This window comes from Equus caballus, chromosome 24 (genome assembly GCF_041296265.1).
Source record: "Equus caballus isolate H_3958 breed thoroughbred chromosome 24, TB-T2T, whole genome shotgun sequence".
Classification (NCBI taxonomy): Eukaryota; Metazoa; Chordata; class Mammalia; order Perissodactyla; family Equidae; genus Equus; species Equus caballus.
Window position 1 is genome coordinate 27,666,763 of NC_091707.1, and position 26,128 is coordinate 27,692,890.

The window sequence follows — 26,128 nt, forward strand, 5'->3', positions numbered from 1 at the left end:
CTGTTCTAAGTAGCCAGTTCTCCCTACTTCTGTCTTTCTCCATCTCCATCTCTCTTAGTCAGGGTTCTCCAGAGAAACAGAACCAATAGGAGACAGAGAGACAGAGAGAGAGAGAGAGAGAGAGAGAAAGCGCCAACGAGAGAGAGGGAGAGTTTAAGGAGTTGGCTAATGCAATTGTGGGGCTGGCAAGTCTGAATCTGCAGGGCAGGCCAGCAGGCTGGAGACCCAGGGAAGACTCGAGGTTGCAGCTGAGTCTGAAAGCAGTCTGGAGGCAGAATTCCCTCTTCCTCAGGGGACTCCAGTCTTTTTCTTTTAAGGCCTTCCACTGATTGGATGAGGCCCACCCACATTACGGAGGGTCATCTGCTCTACTGAAAGTCTACTGACTTAAATGCTAATCTCATCTAAGAAATACCTTCACAGCAACATCTAGATGTGTTTCGCCAACTATCTGAGTCCCATGGCCTAGCCAGGTTGACACATAAATTAACCATCACACCATCCATCTGGTAAGCCAGTAAACATAAATCTCCTTAAACGTTGCTCTCATTCCAATGGTTCCAGCTCCAAAACCTAAACACCTTCCTCTGACTCATTTAAGCACAAGGTAAATATTTGTTGAGTGAATGAGTAACGCATAGCCTTTGTGATGGGCACCACTCAGCTCAACGAGGCAAACCCTTTCGGGGCTCCATGGTGAGCTCTTCCAGGAGGCGAGGATGCAAATATCAAAAGCTACTCTCCGTGTCACTTGTCTTGTCCTTCTACCTTCTTGAGGCCAGGGGCTGTGCTGCAGATGAACTAACACCCCAGGGGACCTAATGGCATGCCTTACTCAGAACAGGCCCTCAACTGCTTATAGATCAATTAATTTGATTCTTTTTACTGATCCCTATGTCAAAGTTATCCGACATATAACAGACTTTAGGGCCTTATTTATGAAATTATGAACTGTAGTGTCAAAGTCTGGTTCCATTTTTATTTCTAAGGTACAGATGTTATGAGAGATTTTCATATTCGGGAAGGATACGTATCCCCCAAAACACTGACAGTGGTCTCCGGGGGTGGGATTGTGAGTGGCTTCTGTTTCATTTCTTTTACTTTGCTGTACCCTCCAAATTGTCTTCTGTGACCGTCTGTTACTTCTATAACTGTAAATCACAGTATGTGTTTTTTCTTCATTTTGTTTATGAGTATGAGGCATTTCGGGGTTCCCCTCTTTCTTGGGGCTCTCAGCATATCTCTTGCCTTCCCTTTGAAAAGCAGCCATTCTGGGACGTCCTTGTAAAAGTCTGTGAGGTCTTAAAAGGTAAAGTCAACTGCAAAGGTTGTTCTGTCTTAATTATGTTCAATTGTCGGGTAACATGGGACTGTTAATAAAAGCGTCTGGGGAGCTAACAGTCAGGGCTGTTGTGCAACTGTGGCCGGGAAGGAGCAGGGAGGCCTGTAAGCCGTGTCTGGCCTCGGGCAGCTCCTCCAGTCCGCTGGCCCTGTCACTGCTCCTGGGCCACCCGTCAGCATGTTGTCAGGCTGTGTCTGTGCCAGACGAACGCCACCCAGCCACGGTGGAAGCGACCGTTCCTTGACCTTCGCTTCAGACCCCGCCTGCAGGGGTCTCCGGAGGGAAGCGTTCACCTCTAGCCCAAACGAAATGGAGCTTCAGACAAACCACAGCCAAGGCAGCAGCGGCTTCAGGCCCCGAACTTTGCATTTCTTAGTCGGCCAGATGCCCAGCTGCTGAGCACCGTGGAACTGCCAAAAATGCCAAGAAGGAGAAGCCAAAGAGCCGAAGGAACACAGACATCTCGTGGCTGGGGTGTCTGTCTCAGAGTTGCCTTGCATGGTGCGGCCAGGTGTGCTGGGGAGTGGCTGGAGCCCTGGGAGAAGGTGGGGCAAATGGGAACAAGGAGGCCAGGCCCACTCTGAGGCTGAAATCCCAAGCAGCTCACCCTGCACGAGGCCAAGTTTGTGAAATCTCCCTCATTCTGGAAAGGATCCTACGCAAATTGCTGGGGTTTCCAGTGTGCTATTTGATAAGTGCAAATGGGCTGAAAATATTCTTGAGATGTTTCAGTTTTGTACAATTAGTGGTGGCCGCTGAGGCCCGTCTCGCCGCAGATAGTGTCCCGCCAGTGGCTGCACTGGTCAGGCAGGGCCAGCATTTGTCCCCGACAGTGTGCATCACCACCTGTGCCTGTAGAGGAAATTAGGGGTCCAGCTCCACGTCCTCATGGGCTCACATCCCCTATAGCCCCTCCTTGGCCTTGTCCAGGCAGAGAGACAGCAGTGGCCCCCAAAAATGCCCTGGTGGCAGGGTGATGGCCCCCAGCCAGATCACCCTTTTTCTCCCTTTTAGTCACCAAATGTCAGAGCTGGAAGAAATCTTAATGCTCATGGACCCAACCTCCTGGTTGATGAGCATGAACCCCTCAGGCTCAAGCTTCCTGAGGGCAGGGCAGGCTGGTTCTTGTCTCTGGACTTTGTGTTCCCAGGGCCAGGCACATAGTAGGGCTCCCTAAGTAAGAGGTGAGTGAGTGAATGAATGAATGAATCAACTGACTCCTTTGCCCTTGTCTTACCTTCAGATTGACACTTTGGACAGGTCCCATTTTACTCTGCCCCCTCAGCTTTTCAGTAGAATGAGCCCACCCTGGGGTTGTTACCTTCCAGCCTCACGGAATCCTAGGCACAAAGCCAGCCACACTGCAGCTCCTCAGACACGGGCCCCGCTCCGTGTGGTTGAGGGCAGGGGCCTCAGTTCCTCTCTCAAGTGTCTCTGGAGGAGCATCTACAGCAAGAATTTCCTAACATCAGCCTCTGTATCAGTTCCCTGGGGCTGCTCTAACAAGGTACCACAAGCTTGGCCAAGCTTCGCTTAAAACAACAACAAAGTATTCCCTCACTGTTCCAGAGGATAGCGGTCCAAAAGCAAGGCATGGGCAGGGCTGGTGCCTTCTGCAGGCTCTGAGGCAGAATCTGTTCCGGACCCCTCTCCCAGCTCCTGGTGGCTACCTGCAATCCTTGGCCTTCAGATTCATCATCATGCCAGTCTCGGCCTCCATCTTTACGGGGTGGTCTCCCTGTGTCTCTCTCTTCCTCCTACAAGGACACAGTCACGTTAGAGCAGAGACTCACCCTGCCCAGTGTGACCTCATCTTAACTAATTACATCTGCAATGACCCCATTTTCCAAATAAGGTAGTGTTCTGAGATTCTAGGAAGGACATAAATTTTAGGGGGACACTAACCAAATGCATAGAGCCCTCCTGCCCCCACCACACAAAGTTACATCTTGTTCTCCACCTCCCCCCAATCTTACCCCCTTTCCTTTAGGTGGAGGTATGGGCTTCTGGAACGCAGTCTCATCTGCCCACCAGTCTAAGCAGGAGTCAGGAGGTAGAGGGTAGGGAGCTGTCTGTCTGTACTGCTTCCCCTCCATGGCCATGGACACCCTGGGGCTCCCTGAACTCCAAGTCTGAACTGTAAGTCAGCGCGCCCCGCCCGTGCTGCATATCAGCATCACCCAGGGAGCTCTTCGAACATGTGGAGCCCTAACCACACTGCCAGGAATTCTGTTGCACTTGGTCAGGGTGGGACCCGGTGTGGGTGTGTTTCAAATGTTCATCAGGTGACTCTTATCTGAAGCCTGGGATGAAAACAACTGTGTCAGATGCCATGAAAACAACTCTCTCCTTAGGAAAGGGAATGCAGCCCCTCTCCCTGCCACCCACCCTCCCCACATTCGCCAGGCATATGGGTTTCTGCCTGGTGGGTCTCAATCGCGCATTAGAGAACCCTCCCACCTAGTTCCCAGGCTGCAGGAGAGAGCAAAGACATACTTGGGGGACCTGAAACAGCAGCAAGCACAAAATGCCTTGAAGTTTCCCATTTCACTTTTAAAGTTTGAATTTTACATCCTCTTCTATAGCATAACCATCTTGCTTTACAACAATTTTTTAAAAGACTGGGGTTTTTTCCTCCAGAAATATCTAAGTGTAAAAATGAGGCTTCAAAAAGATGTGCCACGTTCAAACTGTGGTTTTGTATACTCCTTGACACACCATTAGGTTCCCCTAAGGTTCCTGACTTTGAAAAGCCTGGCCACAAAGAGATGGGGTGACAGCTGATTTGTTTAACCTTTGGAAGGATTTACATCTTATAGAGGAAAGCCTGTGCTCAGAGAGATTAAGTAACTCGCCCAACATCACACAGCTCATTATTAACTGAGTGGGAACTGTGCCTCAGGATCCACCTTTTCCACTGCACTCAACTAGGTCAGCTGCTGGTTTGCTGTGCGACCTTGGACAGGTCTCTTTACCTCTCTGTGTCAGTTTTCTAGCCCATAAAATGCTGATGATATCTGTTCTGCCTCAGAGGATCTGTGTGGATGCACTTTAAAATTATATGAAAAGGTAATAATACATCGTGATTGTGGTAATTGCAGCCTGACACTTCTAGGTGAGGCATGGAGAGTCCAGCAAGAGTAAGCCCTCCAGGGTCAGGCCGAGCTGGCCACTGTCTGAGGGAGGACCAGCATGGCACACGCACCCTGCTCCTTGAGCCAGCTGAGAGGTCCAGGTGAACTCCCTGATGCTCCATGCCCAGGGAAGGCTGCGGCCACACTCCACCTGCCTCCACTGCTCCGAGCTTTTGTCTGCCGGGCCTCAGGCACAGTAACAGGCTAAGAAAGCATTTCCCCCCAAACAACCTTTCTGTCCCCCTCCGAGAGTGTGGCAAACAACAGCAGTGCCAGCACCTCCCTTCTGCTTTAACGAGGCCGCACAGACCTTTCCCCACCAGCCATCCCCTCCAGGGGAAGTGGGCGGCCAGCCTGCTCCAGACCCCTCCCTGCCTGCCAGCAGCCTGAGCTGGGCTCCTTGCCCCACATTTGTCTGCTCTTCTCTGTTTACACTGGGAGGGGAGCTTCTGCGGAGCTTAAGTGCAGTTCTGGCCCTTTTGTTTGTTTTCAAGTCAAGTTACAACTTTGCTCCTGGATTTATTGCAAATTCCATTTATCTTCTGCCCAGGGTCTCTGCACAAATCCTTTAGAGCTTCCCTCCCCCACTGCGGACAAATAACCAGGGGCACGGGGAAGGGAGGAGCAGACAGACGGACGGACAGACGGATGTGGAGGAGGCACACACCGGGAAGGGGGGCCAGAGGCTGTCCCGGGTGGCGCTGGGGAGAAAGAGCGGGGCTGGCAATGCAGGAGCAGCCATAGATCACCCAGGGAGGACAAGGCCAAAGGAAGGTCAGCCGCCCTACCTCCAGCCCCCTTCTTGCAAAGACCTCCATAGGGAGGAAGAGGAGGCTGACAGGCAAGGAAATCCCAGGCCTTAGCGGAGGGAACAGAGAAGGGACGCTTCTGATTTGGAGGGAAGGAGCTCATGGCGGCTTCTGGCAGGGAGTGGTATGAGATCAGCAGTCCCAAGGGGCCTAGAAAGGCCACCACGTGGGGTTGTCTGACAAGGGCTGCGGGTCTGAGGGTTGAGCATGGGCACGTGCCCAGGGAGGCCACCCCGGGCACAGCTGGGCACCAGCACAGCATCTGAGTTCCCTCTGTCCTCTTTCCTCCCCAAACACTGCTGTTTCCATAAACTGCTGATGAAGAGCAGACAGCTACAAGCCGGAGCTCACCAGGGAGAGAAAGAGAATCAAGCTGAGCTGGACAAACCGAGAGCCGGGTGTCCAGCTGTGCTACTGGCTCGTCCTCCTAAGCAGGAAGTGCCGACGGCCTGGCCTCTGTCCCTTGCAGAATTCCCTGGCTTGGGGGTGTGCAACGGACAGTCACCAGCTTCAAAAGGGGTCTCCTAGTTTGGAGAGGGGGTGGTCTCAGGGGCTGGGAAAGCGGAAACTGCTGGAATCTCAGCACCTAAGGGCTTGACCTCAGAATGGGGTTTTAACCGACCTTGGCCCCGGAGGCAGCTGCAAGTGGCTGGGGTGACCGCAGAGTGCCCCTGAGCAGGCTGCAGGGCAGTGAGCCGGCCACAGAAGGAGTCACTTCTCATGCCCCGCCTCCATGTCCCAGTCAAAGGCCTGGAACTCAGGGCTCAGAACGGCAGCCGGGACCTCGCTCAGGGAGCCTCCGGAAGTGGAGCTGAGTGAAGAGAACCGGGCAGGCCCCCTCTGCCTCCAGGAGCCGTCCCGGCTTCCAACAGGTGCTGCTGCGAACGGGTAGAAGGACGGTGCCCAGGCCAGGCCCCAGGCTCCACCCCTTCTTGGCGCCGTTGGTTCCTCCATCTCTCATCACTCTGCCTCGAGACCAGCCTCCCGCTCCGCCGCGCTGTGGCCCTCCTCGGGCCTCCGCATCTCTCTGGCCTCCGCTCTGCTGTCCCAGTTCCTGATCGGCCTGGCCCGGGGCGCAACCTCCAATGGCTCTCCTCTCTCACCTGCCCTCCGCCCCACCCCGTCCCTTCAAGAGCTTCCCTTTCAACCAAGGCCCCTCAGGGCCCTCAGCCCTTGACCTTCTTTCCCCAGGCCCACCCTGAGGGACCCAGCAGGGTCCACAGCCCGTTCACTCTGCAGCTTCCAGGCCCTGCAGGGGACAGCCCCACACTGCCGACCCAAATCATGCCTCCGCAGCACAGCCGAGCCCCGCCCTGCCCTCAGGCGGCAGTCAGCCAGGCCGCTGTCCCTGAGGCTTTCACTCGCCCCAGACCCCCTAGACTCCCCGTCTCCTTCCACCTGCAGATCGCTCACCACCCACCTGACGGAGAAGGTCCAGGCCTCTCCACAGGGACTCCTCACATCTCCTCTTCCGCCTCACAGTCCCTCCACATCACCCTTTCATTTCCCTTCCCTCGGCGAGAGCAGATGACATCCCCGCCTCCTTTGCAAGACACTTGGCCCAAGATGGCGGTGGCTCTGGCCTCTTCCACGCCGGCTCGTCCCCCGTCCTCATTCCTGGGTCAGAAGCTGCATGCTCACAGGATTCCCTGCGATCCGAAGCACATTCACCGTCGAGAAGCACGACCCCAAAGCGTGGCCACGTTTTCCTTATCCTAAAGTGGCTTCCCTTGGCCCGCTTTCTCTCGGTTCACCATCGTTTTGCTCTCGTTCCCTCTGTACAAACCTCTTTATAGGGTCCTTTACGCCTTGTTCTCCTTCCTATCCTCTGGGGCAGCCCTTGGCTGCTGCTCGGGGCCATTTCACAGGCCCTACTCACAACAGCGGCCTGCAAGGCAACCCCAGGCCTCCTCACACGGCTCGGCCCCTCCCACCATTCGACCTTCTTCCCTGGGATCCGCTGGTTACTTCCAGCCTGGCTCCATTCTCTTCTCCGTCCAAATGCTCTTCACCTGCTCCTCTGCCCGGCTGGCCTCTCCTCCCAGTGCATCTCCTCTATCTCATCCACCTCCGCATCTTCAACCATCACTTCCATGAGCCACAAATCTCTAGCTACCAAAATTTCCACATTCCTGCCTGCCTGCTGGCAATCTCTACAGAGACTCCTTGTAGACACCGCAAAGCCTTTCTGCACAAAATTAAGATCTGAACCCACCTCTCTTCTTGAGGTTGCCGATTTGTTTACGAATCTCCACCCTCCCCATTGCTCAGGCTCAAAACCCTCAGAAGTGTCTTCATCTCCTTCTCCCTCTCCTTGCACATCTGACTAGCCTGCAGAATCTTCTTTTGCATTATCTTTTATATCCCTCCCCACCCCAGTGTTGCTGTCTAAATTCAAGCCATTGTCATCTCTCCCCTGGACCTTTCAGCCTTTGGGCCTCCTCTCCCATGGTCCACTTGCCCTTGGACACAGAGCCCATCATAGTGGTCCACCTCCCTTTCAGAAACCCATGTGGATTCCATGCTGCTTATGCGTCCCCGGCCAGGGAGAGGCCCTGACTGCCCTTCCAGCCCAATCCTCACTGCTGCCATCATCTATTGACTGAGGACCTGCTATGTGATGTGTACCTGTGCTCGGATCACAGCCACCTACTCTACTCCCAGAGCTTGCCACCCTGCACTCACCCAGTTGCTGGTTCCTCTTTTGGTTCACTCGTTTTATCCACCATAGATGCCCCCTCTTCTTTGTTCCCATATCTACCTGTCAGCACCTCATCCAACCGTACCCAAGGCCTCGCTCATAGCCCACCTCCTCCGAGTAACCTGTGGGAGTCCAAAGGTAGACTCAATCGCTCCCCTTCCTCGTTCTCCCTTAGAGTAGTGTTTGTTTCCTATCACAACTGTGTCCGAATATGTGTGAGTGTGTGTATCTCATCTCCCCGGTGTGTGGTCCTGCAGACCGCAGAACAGTTCTTATTCAATTTTGTAGCCTACACATATTTAGTAAGAGTTTGTTGCATTTGAATCAGGTCCTGTTACCTCAATTCACGGATGATAAAACTGTGGCCAGAATGGCCCCAGTCTTAAATGCTAGCTGGCAGCAGAATCGCATGCCAGCCCTAGTCTCCTGGTTGCTAGTATAGCACTTGGGAAATAAGGAATCCCAGGCTCACTTGCCCATTGTCTGATCGCACGTGCCCTCCACAGATGTACTCAGCTGTCCTCGACTCTTCTCTTCCTCCCACAAACTGGGCAGACTAGAACCAGAACAGAGAGACACTGGACAAGCAGCCAGAGGTCACCCAGCCTATTTTTCCACCACCACCCCCAGGTCTACACTGAATAGCCAACAGCGAGTTTAATCCTATTTTCTGAACCTCCTGGGAAATTGCTTCCTTGCCTTTTTCAGCAAAAGATGTCATCATCTTCCAACGTCTCTGGGGAAAAATCTTCCACTTTCCTCTCCTCTAAATCTTCCTCCTAACCCTCCAACCCTTGACACCCGCCATAAATCTTGTTTTCTCTAGCTGGGTCTTCTGCAGAGGTGGGAAGAGCTTCTCCTGCCCTCCTCACAGCATCATCTTTATTGCAAGAGGATTTCTGAGGCTTGTTAAGGCTTGTAGCTCCTAGGAGGGAATGTACCTTATAAAAATAAACAAATTAGTGTGTAAAAGTCAAATAGGATACCACCACACTGGGTAGTCACATGGAAGTCATATACAGGAATTTAGAGAAGGCTAAGCTTTTTCACTTAGTGAAAGTTTACATATCGTCTGCGCCTGGGCACCCAGAGCACAGAATGTGCTCAGCCCCACCAGCAGCTCTGGCCTGGGACATCGCAGCACCTGTTAAATCTACCCTTGCTTTCAGATCTCCCTGCTTCCAGTCTAGCTGTGGCCTTATGTCAAATCTAGTGGAAGATTCTGTTTTTTAATTTCGGAAGGAATTGGTTCATTCACCTTCACAAAAGCCAGTGGAAGGGTCATGCATGAGACTCAAATCCTTATGATGAATTTCAAAGAACTGGGCTGAGTAAATACAATTGTCACGCCAACCCGAGATGGCACAGATTGCATCAATTGCTCTCAGGAGCAACCGTAGACATTTTGAAAGTCCTCCACACGGCATTCTATACGACTTGGAACAGAAAAATAGTTATTTCTCTGAAGGAGCTCGTGTACTCCTTCAAGGGCAAGCTGGAGCAGGCTGCCCCAGGAGAGGACCCTCACAGTTGAGTGCTCTCACTTGCGTGGGAAGTCCAGCTGTCTCAATGGGGCCCAGGAGACAGACTGACGAGGGGAGAATTCCTGTGTTTGGGACCGGGCTTGAAAAGTCTTCTGTTTGTTACACCCGACTTGCAGAAGAGCAGAAAGAATTTCCAGCTGTCGTTGGGGTGGGAGAGCCCCCTGATGCTGACGGGGGCTGTTTTTGTGCTCTGCACTCTCCTATCCCTTCTCCTGGGCTGGTCACCCCATCAAACACCTGGTCCCATGGGCCAGCTCTGGAATCAGATGACCCTTTGCCACCAACAAACACAAGTGGCAAAAGGACAAATACTCTTTGATTCTGCTTATATGAGGAACCTAAAGTAGTCAATTCATAGAGACAGAAAGTAGAACAGTGGCTGCCGGGGGCTGGTTGGGGGATGGGGAGTTAGTGTTTAATGGATATGGAGTTTCAGTTTGAGAAGATGAAGTTCTGGACGTAGACGGGGAATAACGTGAATGTATTTCATGTCTCAGGATAGTATACTTAAAACTGGTTTAACGGTACATTTTATGTTATGTATATGTTACCACGATAAAAAAAGAAATGCAAGTGGGAGCTCAGCCCTGGTCACAGCACTGCTGAGAGAAGGCCTCCTGTGTGTGTGTGTCTGTGTGTGTTCATGCTCGAACATGTTGTGGGTGTATGTGGCCCTGAAGGAGTGAAAATTGATCCACAAACAATATGGTCAAGGAGGTGAACACACTGGACCGAACCATTTAATCTCTGGGCTCTCCCCATGACTAATTCGGGGGTCAGTCTGCATAACTCAGTCCAATGGGAGATAGTCAGTGGAAGCTGTTGTTTAAATGCTAAAGAGCCTGCATGACATCCTTGGAGGGCCACAGGAGAGGCCTCTTCTCTATGACCTGTTCCAAAATGCATGTCGGTTGTTCTAAGAAAGACTAGATTTTTGGAGTCAGAGAAATTGGAGCTAGAGTTCAGGGCCTGTGCTGCGCAGGGGCCAGTCATAATGCCCCCACTTAAACTGAAATGCCTGAGATCGAAAGAGCGATGAATGTGAAAACGTTCTTCATAAACTGTAAAGTGCCTCTTATCACCTTTTAACGTTGCAAGTAAGCCTGGCTATGGGAGCAAGTTAGCAATGGACTTTAAAAAGAATTCATGCTGCAGGAAAGTTCTAAAATACAATTCACCCGCCCTGCCTGCTACAGGCTTCTTCAGGCATTGGAGGCGGCCCAGTAGCAACCACAGCTGAGAATAAAATCAAAAGTCCGAAGAGCTAGACTTTTTGAGAAAATAGCTTCTGTACCTTTGGGGAGAGATTGGCCTGAGTTAAATCAGATATTCCTATGAAGATTGGCACATTAAGCCTTTATCTGTTATCAATACTGGGGCGTAAAGTCATCTCTATCAGATCCTTATTTATTTATTTATTTGTTAGGAAGATTCTCACTGAGCTAACATCTGTTCCAATCTTCCTCTATTTTATGTGGGATGCTGCCACAGCATGGTGTGATGAGCAGTGTGTAGGTCCACGCCTGGGATCCAAACCTGTGAAGTCGGGGCTGCCAAAGCAGAGTGCACGAACTTAACCACTATGCCACTGGGCTGGCCTCGGATCCTTAATTTTAATTCATATACCATAAAATTCACCATTTTAAAGTGTATAACTCAGTGCTTTTTTAGTGCAATCACAAAGTTATATAACTACCACTACTATCTAATTCAGAATATTTTCATCACCCTAGAAAGAAATCTCATATCTATTAGCAGTCACTCCCCATTCGTCCCTTCTCCCACCCCTGGCAACCACTAATCTACTGTCTGTCTCCAGATCTGCCTATTCTGGACATTTTGTATAAATGGAATACACAATATGTGACCTTTCGTATCTGGTTTCTTTCACTTAGCATAATGTTCTCAAGGTTCATTCATGTTGTAGCATGTATCAGAATTTCATTCCTTGTTGTGGCTGAATAATATTCCATTATATGGATATACCACATTTTGTTTATCCATTCATCAGCTGATGCACATTTGGGTTGTTTCTGCTTTTTGGCTACTATGAATAATGCTGCTATGAACATTCATGTATAAGTGTATGTGGACACATATTTTCAATTCTCTTGGGTACATATCTAGTAGTGGAATTGCCGGTCAAATGGTAATTCTGTGTTTAACTTTTTGAGGAACTGTCAAATTGTTTTCCAAAGCAGCTGCACCATTTTGCGTTCCCACCAGTAGTATATGAGGGTTCTAATCTCGTCACATTCTTGCAACACTTGTCATTGTCTGTCTTTTTTATTATAGCCATACTAGTAGGTGTGAAGCAGTATCTAACTGTGATTTTGATTTGCATTTTCCTAATGACTAAAAAGGTTGTGCATCTTTTCATGCACTTATTGGCCATTTGTACGTCTTTGTTGGAGAAATGTCTATTCAAATACGTTGCCTATTTTTAAAATTTGGAATGTTTGTCTTTTTATGGTTGCATTGTAGGTGTTCTTTATATACTCTGGGTACAAATCTCTTATCATATATGTGATTTGCAAATATTTTTCCCATTCCAAGGGTTGTCTTTTCACTTTCTTGATAGCATCCTTTTGCACAAACGTTTTTAATTTTGATGAAGTCCAATTTATTTTTTCTTTTGTTGCTTGTGCTTTTGCAGTCATGGCCAAGAAACCATTGCCTAATACCAGGCCACAAAGATTTATACCTGTGTTTTCTTATAAGAGTTTTGTATATTTAGCTATCACTTTTAGGTCTTCGATCCATTTTGAGTTAATTTTTGTATGTGGTGTAAGGTAGGGGTCCAACTTTATTCTTTCACATATAGATACCCATTTGTCTTGGCACCTTTTGTTGAAAAGACTATTGTATCACTATTGAATTGTCTTGGTAACTATGTCAGAAATGGACCATTCTCTTTTTTAATGTAAGCATTTAAAACTTTAAAATTCCAACCAAATGCTAAGTGAAAGAAGCCAGACACAAAAAGCTACGTAGTGTAAGATTCCACGTATATGAAATGTCCAGAATGGGCAAATCCATAGAAAGAGAATGTAGATTAATGCTTTCCAGGAGATAGGGGGAGGAGGAATGTTCTGTAATTAGGGGTGATTGTTGCAAGATACAGTGAATACCATAAAAACCACTAAATTGCACATTTTAAAATGGTGAATTTTATGTTATCTGAATTATATCTCAATTGTTTAAATATTAAGCTGGTTGTGTGGGTTGAAGAAGAAAAGTTGGCAATTGTTACTTTATTGCACTTGCAATGTAACAGTTTCTGAGGCACTGTAAGAAAATAATTCAGATTGTGGTGATGGCTGCATGACTGTAAATTTACTTACAATAATTGAGTTGTGTGCACTTGAAACAGGTGAATTTTTAATATGTAAATTATACCTCAGCAAATATGTTTTTTAATAAGATTTTTAAAAATTCCATTCAACCTCTGCTTTAGCTGAATCTTAGACATTTTGATATGTTATGCCTTCATTTTCACTCCATTCAAGATAATTTTAAATTATTTTTGCATTGTCTTCTCTGACCCTTGGGTTATTTAAAATGTAATGTTTAACTTCTAAACATTTAAACATTTTCCAAACATCTTCCTGGTTTTTATTCTAATATAATTATTTTGTGATGAGATTTCAAACTTTAAAAATTTGTTTAGTCTTTTCTTTATGGCCCAAATTGTAGTCTATCCTGATGACTATTCTATGGGAACTTGAAAAGAAATCCGTATTCTGCCATTGTTGAGGGGAGTTTTCTAAAAACGTCAGTTAGGTCAAGTCAGTTGACAGTGTTATTCAACTCTTCTATTTTTTCTGCCTATTTGTTCTCAGTTCCTGAGAGAGCAGTAATGAAATACCAAACTATAATTGTGGATTTGTCTAGTTCTTCTTTCAGTTTGGTCAGTTTTTGTCTCTTTAAAAACTTTTATTTTTCTCATTATGAAACTGCCCGTCTTTATCGCTGGTAATATTCCTTGTCCTCAAGTCTGCTTTTGCTGTTATTAACACAGTCATCTAGCTTTCTCAGGGTGAGTGTCACACAGTATCTTTTTCTATTTTTCTGTTAAATTATTTGTGTTTTTACATTTAAAATAGGTTTCATTTACAATGCTTTTTATCCAGTTTCATAATCTCTGCCTTTTAGTTGGGCTATTTGGACCATTTGCACTTAATTATAAGAGCATATAATGCACTTACAATATGTTTGGTTTAGGTATACTGTCTTACTGTTTGTTGTCTATTTGTCCCATGTGTTCTGTGTTCTCTTTTTCATCTTTCCCTGCCTTTTTTTTATATTCAGGGTACTTTTTGATGATTTCATTTTATCTACAACATTAATTTATTAGCTACGCTCTTATGTTCAACGTGCTATTGTTGTAAAATGTTATACATTTTACTTCTACATATGTTATAAACTTCACAGTACTTTCTTCTTAATTTTGCTTTAATATTTTAAAGAGATTTTTTTAAATGGCAACTAAGTCTTTTATATTTACCCTCTTGTTTACCGTCTGGCATTCTTCCTTCTTTTGTATAGATCCTAGTACTCTTTTTCTTTTGTTCTTTCTAAAGTTCTTTGTTCTTTCTAAAGAACTTTAACATTTCTTGTAATGAAGATCTGCTGGTAATGAATTCTTCTAAGATTTTATTTGTCTCAAATAGTATTTTGCCCTTGTTTTTAAAGTATATTTTCATTGGATACAGAATTCTAGATCAGTTTTTTCTTCCAGCGTGTTAAAGGTATTATTCCATTGTCTTCTGGCTTGCATAGTTTTGATCAAAAGTCTGCAGCTTTCTTATCTTTGTGCCTCTATAAACTATGTCTCAGGCTGCTTTTAAGACTTTTCTCTTTATCACTAATTTTTAGCAATTTGATTTTCTTTGTTGGTTTTCTTTATCTATCTTGCTTGGACTTCATTGTGATTCTTGAGTCTCTAGTATTCCCAGTTTTTGTCAAATTTGAAAAACTTTTGGCCATCATTTCAGCAAAAATTTGTTCTCTTCCTTATCTCCTTTCCAATCCCATGTTAGACCACTAGATAATGCCCCAGGTTACTGAGACTCTCTTCATTTTTTTATGTTTTGTTTTGGCTTGTCTTTTTCCTCTCTGTGCTTCATTTTGGATAATTTCTATTGCTATGCTTACAGCTTCATTTGGTTTTCTTCTGAAGTGTCCAGTTTGCTTTAAATTCCATCCACTGACTTTTCATTTCAGATATTGTTTTTTTTTCATTTCTAGAAGTTTCATTTGGTTCTTTTTTTATGTCTTTCATTCCTTCCTCATTCCCTTCCTGACTGTCTTTAAATCCTTGAGCACATTTTGCTTACTTACAATAGCTGTTTTGAGGTGCCTCCATGCTCACTCTTTCAATTCTATCATTTTCAAGTCTGCTTCTACTGACTGAGTTTTCTCTTGGTTATGGGTCACATTTTCTTGCTACCTTGTGAGTCTAGTGATTTTTGATTGAATGTTGGATATTTTAAAAATTACATTATTGATTGTGTTTTGTTATCTTCCTTTAAAGAGTGTTGGGCTTTTCTCTGGCAGGCATTTAGGTTAGTTATGGATAAGGTTGACCTTTTAGGGGCTTATTTTAAACTTTGTTAGAGTGGGTCTAAAGTTTCTTTTTCTTTGGGGATAGTTTAGTTCTACTAGTAGGGCAGAACCCTTATGGGGTCTCTACTAAATGCCCTGGGTGATCAAGCTGGTTGACATTTGAATATTTCTCAGTCCCATGTGAACTCTGAATTATCCAGCTTATAGCTCCTGGCCGTTCCTTGCCCAGTCTTATGGAGCTTCACTTTGTGTATACACTTAGTATTAAGAAAATACTCAAGAGGACCCTTATGCAGATTTCTGGGGCTCTTTCCACATAGTCCCCTCTTTTCTAGAACTCTGCCCCACGACTTCCATCTAAAATCTCCTTGACCTTCAATTTCGGTCTTTCAGCTCCACAAGACCACCATACTCTGCTTGGGATTCCTTTTCCTGCTCTATAGTCCAGAATGTGTCTCCAGTCAGACACGGAGGTGATCAGAGGGCTTACCTCATTTCTTTCCTTTATCTCAGGGATCACAATCCTGCGCTGCCTGTTGCACAGTATCTGAAGCCATCAGTATATTTATCTTGTTTAGTTTACTAGAGTTTATGGTGTGAGGGTAAATCTGGATGCTGTTGCTCTGTCATGGCCAGGAGCAGACAACTTAAGAACTGATTTTGATAAAGAAATAGTGGTGAGAGAGGGCATGCCCCAAAACTAGACACTGATGACTCACCTGGGGGTCCCAGAGTATAGGGAAACAACAGAAAAACCCTAGCATCCGCAAGCCATGCAGGAACGAGTATAACAATGGCGAAGGAAGAAGCAAAAAAAAAAAAAGAAAAGCAAATGTGGAGGCTCTAAAAACAAACCTCACCTGTGTTCCCAGGGGGCTAGATATCTTCCACTTGCTCCTCTAGGTCTACACTCCACACTTCACTCTGCCCTGTACCCCAGAGGACTAACCTGTCTATACTGCATCAGTGGGGCTCCTTTGACCTCTGGTTTCTAGCTGTGCTCAGGCAAAGGGAGGGACCAGCAGGAAACTGGAAGGCAGGAGGATTACTTATTCTCCTAGTTCATTCCCTGCCCAATCACTGTGGGCTAGTTTTGTCTTTCCACCAAAGGTCACAGGTCCTATCAGGCAGCTCTCTCCTTATAGGTACTCTCTCTGGGTTCTAGTAACTATTCCTTCCTCTTGACCCTTCCGATTTAGTGATGGTAATGCCTCCTCAATGTTATTAAACCTAAAGTATCACACCATCCTTTGTTGGTTCCCCTAATCCCTGACCAAACCTTGCTAAATAATTCCCTTCATTAAATTCTCCTGTCTCTAGGCCACCATAACCCTGACTGATACTGCAGAATTGTTGACGCTGCCCCTAACTGTGAACAATCTACTGCCCACTAATTGTATGTCCTTAGGCAGGTGACTTTACTGACTTCATCCTCAGTTTGCCCTTTTCATAGCCTTGACTATTTGGGGCCTTATAAATCGGAAGCTCAAATCCAGGAGGCTGCACCACAGCAGCAGCCCTGGGGCAAGTAGTACCCTCTCCCCATCTCTTACCTTTTTTTCTGTCTCCTACTCCCACACTGGAATTCCTGGCTTAGCTGCTCTGCTTCATAGGGTAATCCCAGTGTCTCTCTCCAGATCTTAGCAACAGATACAGCCTGCTGAGGGCTAAGAGAGCAGCAGGCCAGATGAAGACCACTTACATGGGGACAACTATCACTTTGGGATCATAGTCAAGGTCAAGTTCATACACGCTACTCAGCTTTTAGCCCTGATCAGTAGGACTCAACACACAAGCTTTTTTCTGTCCCTCCTGATACAAACTCCCTGAAGATTTATTTTTATTTTTTAACTATAGAGACAGATGAATAGCGTGAGTAAAGAAAAATGTTAAAAGATCAGGATTTTAAATAATAGAGAGGGAAAAGTCACGAGTTTTGAAAGGTTAGTGTTACATAGAGATAATCCTGAGGTCAAGAAAGCCAGTTAGAGCTGGGCACTGCAGCCTCCCCCAGGCTGAAACAGATTTAGAAATGGAAGACAAGGTATGGTGGAAGAAATCCACGAGCAAGAAAAACCACAGAGTTAGTGGCAGTCTACCCGGAAAGATGTTAGGCCAAGCGAAGACCATAAATGAGAACACATAACCTCTCGGGCCAGCATCCCCAGCCCCCTGCCCGGAGAGAAGGAAGATGAAATGGTCCTCCACCCTCTGTGAAAGCCCATGAGACCTCCTTGCCTTCCTGGGGAGGTTATTTCTACAGAGTGCAGCTTCTGTGTCTTCTCCTTGACCAAAGGACACTGAAGGCCCCTTTGAGGTTTCTAGCATGACAAGCTAGTCACTCTCCAGGGCGGACGGTTTTCCTAGAGTTTCACTTGACCATTGCCCCAAATGTAATGCACCTTCCCCTGCCCACGCTGGGACTCAATGCCAAAGCCTCCGGGGCCACTGCTCCTGGGTCAACACCTCTCTTGCCATCTCCCTCTAAGGCTCCTTCCAAGATTTCGGGTAAGGTTTACACTTCTCTGGGAATCACGCCTTCTCACCTTTACTCTTACATAGCCTTGAACATGACATTGCATCTTTTTTAGAGAAAAGGCCAGTGTTTTCCTGTTATTTGTTGACATTGAAGGCAACCCAGACGTCCCTGAGAATGCACCCAGGCAGGTTGTTGGACTGGATCTACTCAGGAGCCCTGGGGTTCCTGACAGAGTCAGCAGGCCCCTGAGGTGGCAGAGCCCTAAGAATAGCACCCCTTCCCTATGGCCTCTACATGACACCCCTTCTGACCTGCCCCCACCCGGGGAGCTGTTGTAATCTGACTCGCTGTTCCCTCTGTTACGGCTCTGGTTTCTGATAAGGACCTTCCATGAAAGAAGCCTTGCTCACACCTGTGCCAGCTGCCCACACTATTGGTTCAACGCTTGGAGGGTATAACCCTTTGACCCCTAACCCTTGACCCTGACCCTAATGAACTATTCCCACTGGGCCTTCCTGCGAATAAACCTATACTTAACATTTTTTTGCTGAAGGGAGAGAAGAGACAATTCACTCGATGATTTGCCGTGATTAGAGTAATTAATACTCCAAATCCCAGAGTAGGAGGGGCTGAAAGGCTTAAGGCTCTTGAACTCTTCCTTTTCTCAAACTAATCTGAACCTTCTTTCCTTGCCTCCTCTAATCACATTTCAGGCCCTCACCTGTCTGTCCACAGCTAATTCACTTGGTCTGGGAAGGGATGCTGCAAGAGTAGATACAATGCCTTGCAGCTGACCGGTGGCAGCTATGGAGTTTCCGTAATGAGGGCCTAGAGGTGGACAGCTGGCTGAGGCAGAGGCTAGGGGATTTTTCTTCAGGCTGTTTGTATAGGAAACATATTTTTCACTTAGAGTGCATGTTTATTTAGGACGGCGATTGGCGGGGAGGTGAGAAGGCCCTCCCTAAACCATGACTTGGCACCAACATTGCAGTTAACCGTCCTGCGAAACTGGCTTTACCCCGTCAGTAGATTTTCTCACTCTTCACTCTTTCTCCCCCTTTTTGCTCACTCAGTCCCTGGCAAATCCTATCCCACTGGTTTTTGTCCTATTCATTCATCTGTCCGTCTGTCCACTCATCCACCCATCCATGATGGCAGCGCCTCCCCAACGGGAAGCAGAAGCCCCTCGCCAGAGAGACACTCGTATTTTTCACGGGGGTCTGTGGGGTCATCCCAATTTGGCTTCATATCCCAAGAGCTGCCCAAGGCTGCTGACTGCAGCTCTCCACAGCACCTTTCTCCTCTTCTCATCCCCTCCCATCCCCTTCTCTTCTCCTCTGAGCGTCCTTTTCTGATTCCCCTCCTTTTTCTTTCTCTGCTCCCCATGCTCTAGGCCTACCCAAGGCAGCCACCACGGATATTTTGTAGCCATTGAAACTAAAGAGGAGCAGCTGAGCCCAATCCTCAAAAAGCTGACCGCCCCCTTCCCACAGGTCCCCCGCCACCCCAGTCACCCCCAGTTTGTCCGGAGCAGAGCGAAGCTGGCCTTTTCCTCCTGGGTCTGGATTTTAAGGCCTCCCTGGGGCGCCCAGGACATCAACCCTCCATGTGGGGGCACTGGGCTGGTGATAGCCCCTCCTACAGGGGAAAAACGAAGCTCCTAACACAGAGAAAACTGCTTTTCCTCCTGTTGCTATTGACAACAGAACAACAGAGCCAGGATTTAGTGGCCCAGCAAGAATAAAACAGTGCTGTCAGCAGCCAGGGCCCAGCTCATCTCCTTCCAGCGGTGGCCTGGGTTCTGTGCACAGTGACAGTGATTGTAACCAGACCCAGAGCGCTGAGGTGCAGGAGGCAGGCCCACAGCCACGGCACCACCCTCCTGTCCCTGTCTTCTCCTGCCTCTGGCAGGCCCACCAGGGGTCTGTCCCCCCACCAGGAGCACGGTTGGCGTTGGGCCCACAGAGGGCTCTGCTTTCAGATCTGCACTCTCAGCCCACATCTTCCTTACTCTCCTAACGAGGGGCCGGGCCCGGAGCCTGGGCACCCAGAATGGTTCTGCAGCCACGCCTCTAACCTGGCCCGCACCCATCTCTGGTCCCCCTTCCACTGTCCAGGCCTCCAGAGCCCCATCGGTCCTAGAATCGCTGGCTTGAGGCTGGAGGGACCTTGGCGATCATCTGGTCCCAACTCTCTCAGAGCAGATGAATCCCTGCTAGGAATTAGACTCTGCACAGGGCTGGGTCCCCTAAACACAGGCGTATCACAGACGGGGAGCCCTTCAGACTTCGGGACACGAGGTGGGGAGCAAATGGCTCCAGTCCCCCCCTATTATTTGGGGCCCCACTGGGCCAGGGTTGGTGCAGATACATTTTGATGAATGTAGACATGGTCCCTCTCCTCCTGAAGCTGTCTAGTGGGGCAAACAGAAAAGGGATCAAGTACAGGGCGATGCTGTTTCCTGCATCCTTGGGACAGGGGTCCCATGTCTGGGGAGGGGCAGTCAGAGAAGGCCTGCCCAAGGAAATGGCATTTAAATGGAAGGCAGGAGTATATTTTTCTCATCAGCCTCTTCACCCAGAGCCCAGCACAGGGCTGGCACATGGTAGATACTCAGTAAGTGTTTGTTGAATGAATGCATCAGGAAATGAACAAACCTCTCAACATTTCCTGACAGCCCCTGTTTGCTTACAAGATTTGGGGCTGGGTCTATTAATGTATCCGTTTCCTAAAAACCTAACAAAACTCAAAGTCAGGTGGCCTCATGAGGGCTATTTGTGCTATGGACAGGCCACATGCTGTTCATTCCGTTTTAGAGGGGAGCGTGCTGAGTCATGGCCGGGGAAGACGAGACCCCTGAGATCCCAGGGGGAGTCTTCCGGATGCACCCCCGCCCCCATGGATCACACCATGGAGGATTCCGTAAATGGACTCATCAAAGCGGGGAAGGCCAGTCCCCTGACAGGTGACTGGATTTAGATCTGAAAGCAGAGATGGGCTAAAACTCCCTGCGCCCAGATGTCCTAACCACAGACCGAAGCTCAAGAGGAGGCGAGGGGAGACTGGTGCCATGGTGGTAAGAGGTTCTTGGAAATTCCCGTGAAACATCCAGATGAGCCAATCCAGGGCAGTTTCCAGCAGGACTGTGGGTAGACTGACCGGCTGTTCCATCCCCAAGGACTGTCTTCACGTCAAAGACTAGATTCTCCGTCCCAGGAAAAGTTGGCCCTGCTGTGAAATGCCCCAAACTCTCACAGACCTCAAAACACACCCACATTAAGGTGTTGCTCTTTGGCCTCCAGGAACCTGTCTCTAACGTACAGCAACAAGCATCCTCTCCCTTCTCCCTCTCCAGCAAGCACCTCTCCAAGAAGAGAAACTGGAGCTAGTGACATTGGGTGGAGGCAAGGCCACCATGTACAGTTGTGTAGGCTGTTCACTGTACAAGAGGGTGGGTGGGGGCTGAAATCCAGTCCTCACTCTGCATGCCAAGCTGTGGCCCCTGGTATGGCTGCATCCACACAGAGGAAGGGGGCCTTTTTCTGATTTGCACATAGGTGCCATATGGGCTAGCAGTGACCCTGGGTGGAGAGCCCAAAGAATTACATCTGGGGAGAAAAATAAGCCAATCCTTCTGCTGCCACCACCTAAATAGTCTAACCAGGTGTTCCTCAAATGATCACATATGCTAATAGGGCAGACTTCTCAGCAGGTAATAGAATGTGATGGATAAAACAGTAGGCCCAGGAAGGCTTTATGTTTTGTTTTTCTGTGTCTTGAGTTCAGATGACAGTGAAAATTGAACTACTGAGATGCACTAAGGAAGGATCAAATGTCTTCTTCTGTTAAACTGCTTGAGGGAGAGTAAAGATTTACACTATGTATGACTCCTTTGGGGTGCAACCCCAGGGCTTTGGAACCTTTCCCAGACACTTACCTTCGGCCTTTCGGTCAGGAAGAGGGCCCCTGAAAGATGAGGTGAAGTAGGCATTCTCTCTGGAAGATGACCCTCCCCATGGGGGGCCAGGCTTCTCACCGGAGGACACTCCATCCTCAGAGTGACTAGTTGACCGTGCCTCCATTTGGTGACATCACACGACGTGCTGCTTGGAAAAGGAAGTGGGATTCTAGCAAACACTGGACGGATGCAGAAGGAAGGGCTGTGGTCCCCTTGCTGGGTGCTCTGCTTTGCAGGGGCATCTGGCAAAGGTAACTCACACCCATGGGCAGGGCAGCTGCCTGCCCGCAGAACTGCCTCCTCATTATGAGATCCTATGCTATCTGCCCATCTGTCCAGTCTTCCTGGAGGTCAAAAAACAAGCCATGGGGTGAGGGGCGGCCCCATGGCCAAGTGGTTGGGTTCACGCGCTCTGCTTCGGTGGCCCAGGGTTTGCTAGTTCCGATCGTGGGTGCAGACCTGGCACCCCTCATCAGGCCATGCTGAGGCGGCGTCCCATATAGCACAACCAGAAGGACCTACAACTAGAATATACAGCTATGTACTGGAGGCTTTGGGGAGAAGAAGAAGAAAACACAGAAAGGCTGGGGAAGCTGAGCGGAAAGATGAGCAAGGAGCAGGGCCTGCAGATCGCAGCTCTCCTGGCGCTCCCGGCGCCTCCACGGGCCGGAGTGTGAAGCGGGGCCAAGGGACAGAACTGAAATGCTCCCTGAGGCCCTGGAGATGCCCTGAGTTCAGTTCCCTGCCCGCATAGCCCCAGTACTCTGGCTCCTGGACCAGGCAATTACCTGTGCACGACCCCCAGCGGGCCGATCTATCCCAGGTTTCAGGAAGGGGAGCCTGCGTTCCCCGGGCTGTGGGAACTCCGAGGACACAGGGGCTGGGACGCATGTGAGCAGCCTGGCCCGGAAAATCAGCCCAACGTCATAAGGATCCTGTGTGATGCTCTCAGGAAGCAGGTGAATGGAGCAGCCAGGACCTCGGGCAATTTCATTCCCAAGTGAGACTTCCTCCTCTTCCCTCATTGTCCCTTTTGTTTTTTCTAAGCAAAAGCTACTGGTACTACCGCACTCAGGACCTTGCAGACAGTTTCATATCTAGAGCCTTGCTATACCTTATGGAGAGCGCATACGATACCCACATACAACCCTGAGATGAAGCACTGTTACTATTCCTATTCTTACTGGTAAGGAACTAAAGGTTCACAGAGGTTAAGCAACTTATCCAGGATCACACAGTTAATAAGTGGTGAAGCCGGGACTTGAACACAGATCATGTGGCTTTAATGGTCACACCCATTACCACCTCACAGCACAGGGACTTTCAGATCTTTAATGAAGTCGGGAGCCTGAGCTATAATGAGGAGAGAAGATCAGCTTGGTGGATCTGCCAGTGCCAGGGAGGGTAGGAATCAAGTAAGACAGGGCCCCATCCTCAGGATGTCCACCATCGCGTTGAGGAGATGAGTGTGCGTGAACAATGAGCGGCACGACAAAGGCTGTGCACTGTGCCCCAGCCATGGCTCACAAAGGAGGGGTGGTTTGGCGGTACACAGGGGGACAGAAAAGACTGAAAGCCCCTCAAAGTGACTGAGAGGGCAGGCGTTCTCTCCTCTCTTCACTCCCCATCCAGCATTTCATTTCTGCTCAGTTACCTATTGCTACATAACAGACCGCCCTAAAACTCCGTGGCCTAAACTGATTTCTTATTCTCTCTTACACCTCTGCTGACTGGGCTCAGATAGCGGGTTCTCCTTCAAGATCTCCTGCAGTGACCAGCAAGTGGCAGCCAGGGCTGGAGTCATCCGAAGGTTCTAACGAGCTGGACAGCCAGGTGGATGTAGCTCGTTCACAAGACTGGCAGTGTTGGTGGAGAGCTCAGCTAGCGTTCTTAACAAGAGCACCTATTTCTAGCCTCTCTTTGTGGCTTGGACTTCTGGCTGGTTTCTAGAGCGCGTGTCCCAGGAGTGACGGTTTTAAGAGACCCAGACAGATACCAGAAAGCTTCTTGTACCCACGCCTTGCAAGTTCCAGGATGTCACTCCCATCATATTCTGCTGGTCAAGCAAGCAAGTCACTCTGGCTAGCCCAGACTCCAGAGGCAAGAAGCAGCACACAGACCCCAGGAGAGGAAGATTGAGACTGCCCACCACAACTTTCTCTATACAAAGATAAAATTCCTGTAGTGAGCTGGGACAGGGAGAGGAAATGTGCTGTGGGCTGGGGAAGCCGAGAGGAAAGAGACTTTGTCCCTGTGTCTAGAAGAAGGTACTGCTCCAACTCTCTCCCCACACTGTTCTCTTACCTCACATGCCGAGATACATTCTTAGACTATGTCCTAGGCCCAGAATTCTGGGCCAGAGTGTGGAAGAGAGTGGAAAAAAACCACTTACGTCATCCTGAGTAACCAGCCCTTATTTGAGAATGAGTTTGCTACATGACTGTTGTCGCAAAATTGTTTATCTGCCCTTGCTGCAGCGTGGCCTTTCAGGGACATGATCTGGTGCCAGTGACGTCCCAGCAGCAGTTGCCTTGGAGACCTGGAGGTCAAGGATGGTAAGTGAGCTTCTTGCCAAGATGACCTCACATAGAAATCTCTTTGCTTTTATAACCACCTGGTAATTGAACTACGAAAGAAAAAGAGCGAGCCATAAATTCCTCAGATGTGTGTCCACCGGCAGAGCAGAGTGGACTCATGCACAGAGTCCTAACATCCAAGTCACAAGATGTCCGTTTGATTCCTTCCACGCCCCTCACGGCCTCTGAGGGGGGCAGTCCATCTAACTTCGCTGGACTTGGGCCCAGGAGCCTTGTTTGGAAGGCTCTGGATCGCCTGGTGGTTTGAGACTGCCCTTCCCATCCATCTAGAAAATTCAAGCATAATAACTCACTTCTAAGTCTGCAGCTGGCTTTCCCCAGCCTCTGCCTGTCCCTCATCCATTACCTACTGGGGAGAAATCATTGCCAGTACAAAGTAGGATGGGGTACTTTGCACAGCCCATCCCCACAAGTCACTTCAAGCTTCTCCCCCAGCAACAACCAAAAGTGTTTCATAACTAATTTCCTTCCTCCCTTTCTTCCTTCCTTCCTCCCTCCCTTCCTCTCTCTCTCTTTCTGTAAGAAACTCTAGTGCATAGACTGGATTAATTGAATTCCCCGGTTCATGACCCAATCTCATTTTTGTACCATACACACTCCACTTCCATTTAGTTATTTTTAAAAAATAAATAAACACCGTCCAGCCGACAACCCCAAACAAAAGCCAGGACCTTGACAATAACCAACATATCTTCCAAACCCCAAGTGACAGTAAACAGGAAAACGAAGCAGCCAGTCACCGGGCACACACAAGACAGAAGCTAGTCCTTTCAAAACGGTTTCACCAGCGTCCGAAAAAGGCGTCTTTTCGAAATGCCTCGATTTTTACACGGCCCAAGCGTCCCATTAAATCCCCATCATTTAAAACCCCGGTTCCCAATTGGTATATCATTTTATTTAAATGACCTGTGCTTCCTACAGAAACATGGACAGCAAGTATTTCTTTTTTCAATTAAACATGTACCGGCCGACAGATGAAAGCCAGCTTGTCTGTCGGCCGGCCCCGGGGAGCGGCGGGGGAAGGGGTTAACGGAGCCCCGCAGACCCGGGGAGGAACGCTCGGGAGCCCAGGGCGCCCGGCCAGCCGCGCGCATGCGCCGGGCATCTCTCCGCGCGGCCGCCGGCTCCGCGCTCGCGCCGTCCTCGGTGTACAAAGGCGGGCTTTGTTCCCTCGGCTCTGTTTTAAATATCTGACGGCGAGTCCCCCCATCCCTGCGCCAAATCCCCCGGCCTGGCTGCAGGCGCGGCACAAGGGAGCATTGTGGGGCCGACCGAGGGGCGAGGGGGCTGGGGCGGCCGGGCCGTCGGGGACGCTCCTGTTTCCCCCACTTGACTCAGCCATTTGGGTCACCCGAGTGGGCGTGGGCGCAGAGGCTGGGGTGGGGGTGGGGGGGTTCTCATCGTCCTTTTTTTTGCCAGTCCCCAAAGTGAAAATTGGGAAACGGGGCCTCTGCAGGGCTGCACGGAGGTGCCGAGGTTCCACCGCTCACGAGGCGGGCGCCGGCCGGCCTGAGCCCCCGCTGCCGGTGGGGCGCGAACCCGCGAGGCCAGAGGCCGTAGTTTCTTATCGGTCAGTCGCCGTACATATTTAGAAAGTGCCTGTCACTCAGACGCTTTGAAAAGCGTGGCATTCCAGCGCAAACCAACCCGAATGGGGCGGAGGGGGGAGGATCCTTCCTTCCCTCAAGTTCGGGGCCCGAGAGATGCTGCAGAGAGGGCATCAGCAGGGTTTTTCTGCACCCCAGCTTTCAGGCCTCGCGGAGCCGGGCTTCGCCTTAGGAGTGGCCCCCGCTTCCAAGGGTGGGTGGGTGAAGACTGGGATGCGGTTCTAACACAAGTAGGCTTCAGCTCGCTGGCATGCTGGCCCTGCCCCCTCCCCCCTTGTCCTGCTGGCACTCCCTGCAGATGACCAGGTAGTTTTCCTCCCGAGCTCAGGTGTCTGTTTACCTGCGGAGGAGGAGGAGCTCTTGCACTCCAGGAGGGTTTGCAAATAAGA

General features: G+C 49.1%; 2 long non-coding RNA genes across 2 annotated transcripts; both read right to left on the minus strand.

The window, feature by feature from the left end:
• Positions 1-959: 959 nt before the first annotated feature.
• On the minus strand, positions 960-3,544 carry LOC111770322 (uncharacterized). The gene is made up of 2 exons (XR_011432067.1): positions 3,319-3,544; positions 960-3,099 (listed from the first exon to the last, which is right to left on the minus strand). It is a non-coding gene; the product is annotated as an uncharacterized lncRNA (long non-coding RNA).
• Positions 3,545-6,705: 3,161 nt separating this feature from the next.
• LOC138920609 (uncharacterized) lies at positions 6,706-23,869 on the minus strand. Its single transcript, XR_011432068.1, has 3 exons — positions 23,840-23,869; positions 21,515-21,680; positions 6,706-6,934 (listed from the first exon to the last, which is right to left on the minus strand). It is a non-coding gene; the product is annotated as an uncharacterized lncRNA (long non-coding RNA).
• Positions 23,870-26,128: the final 2,259 nt, after the last annotated feature.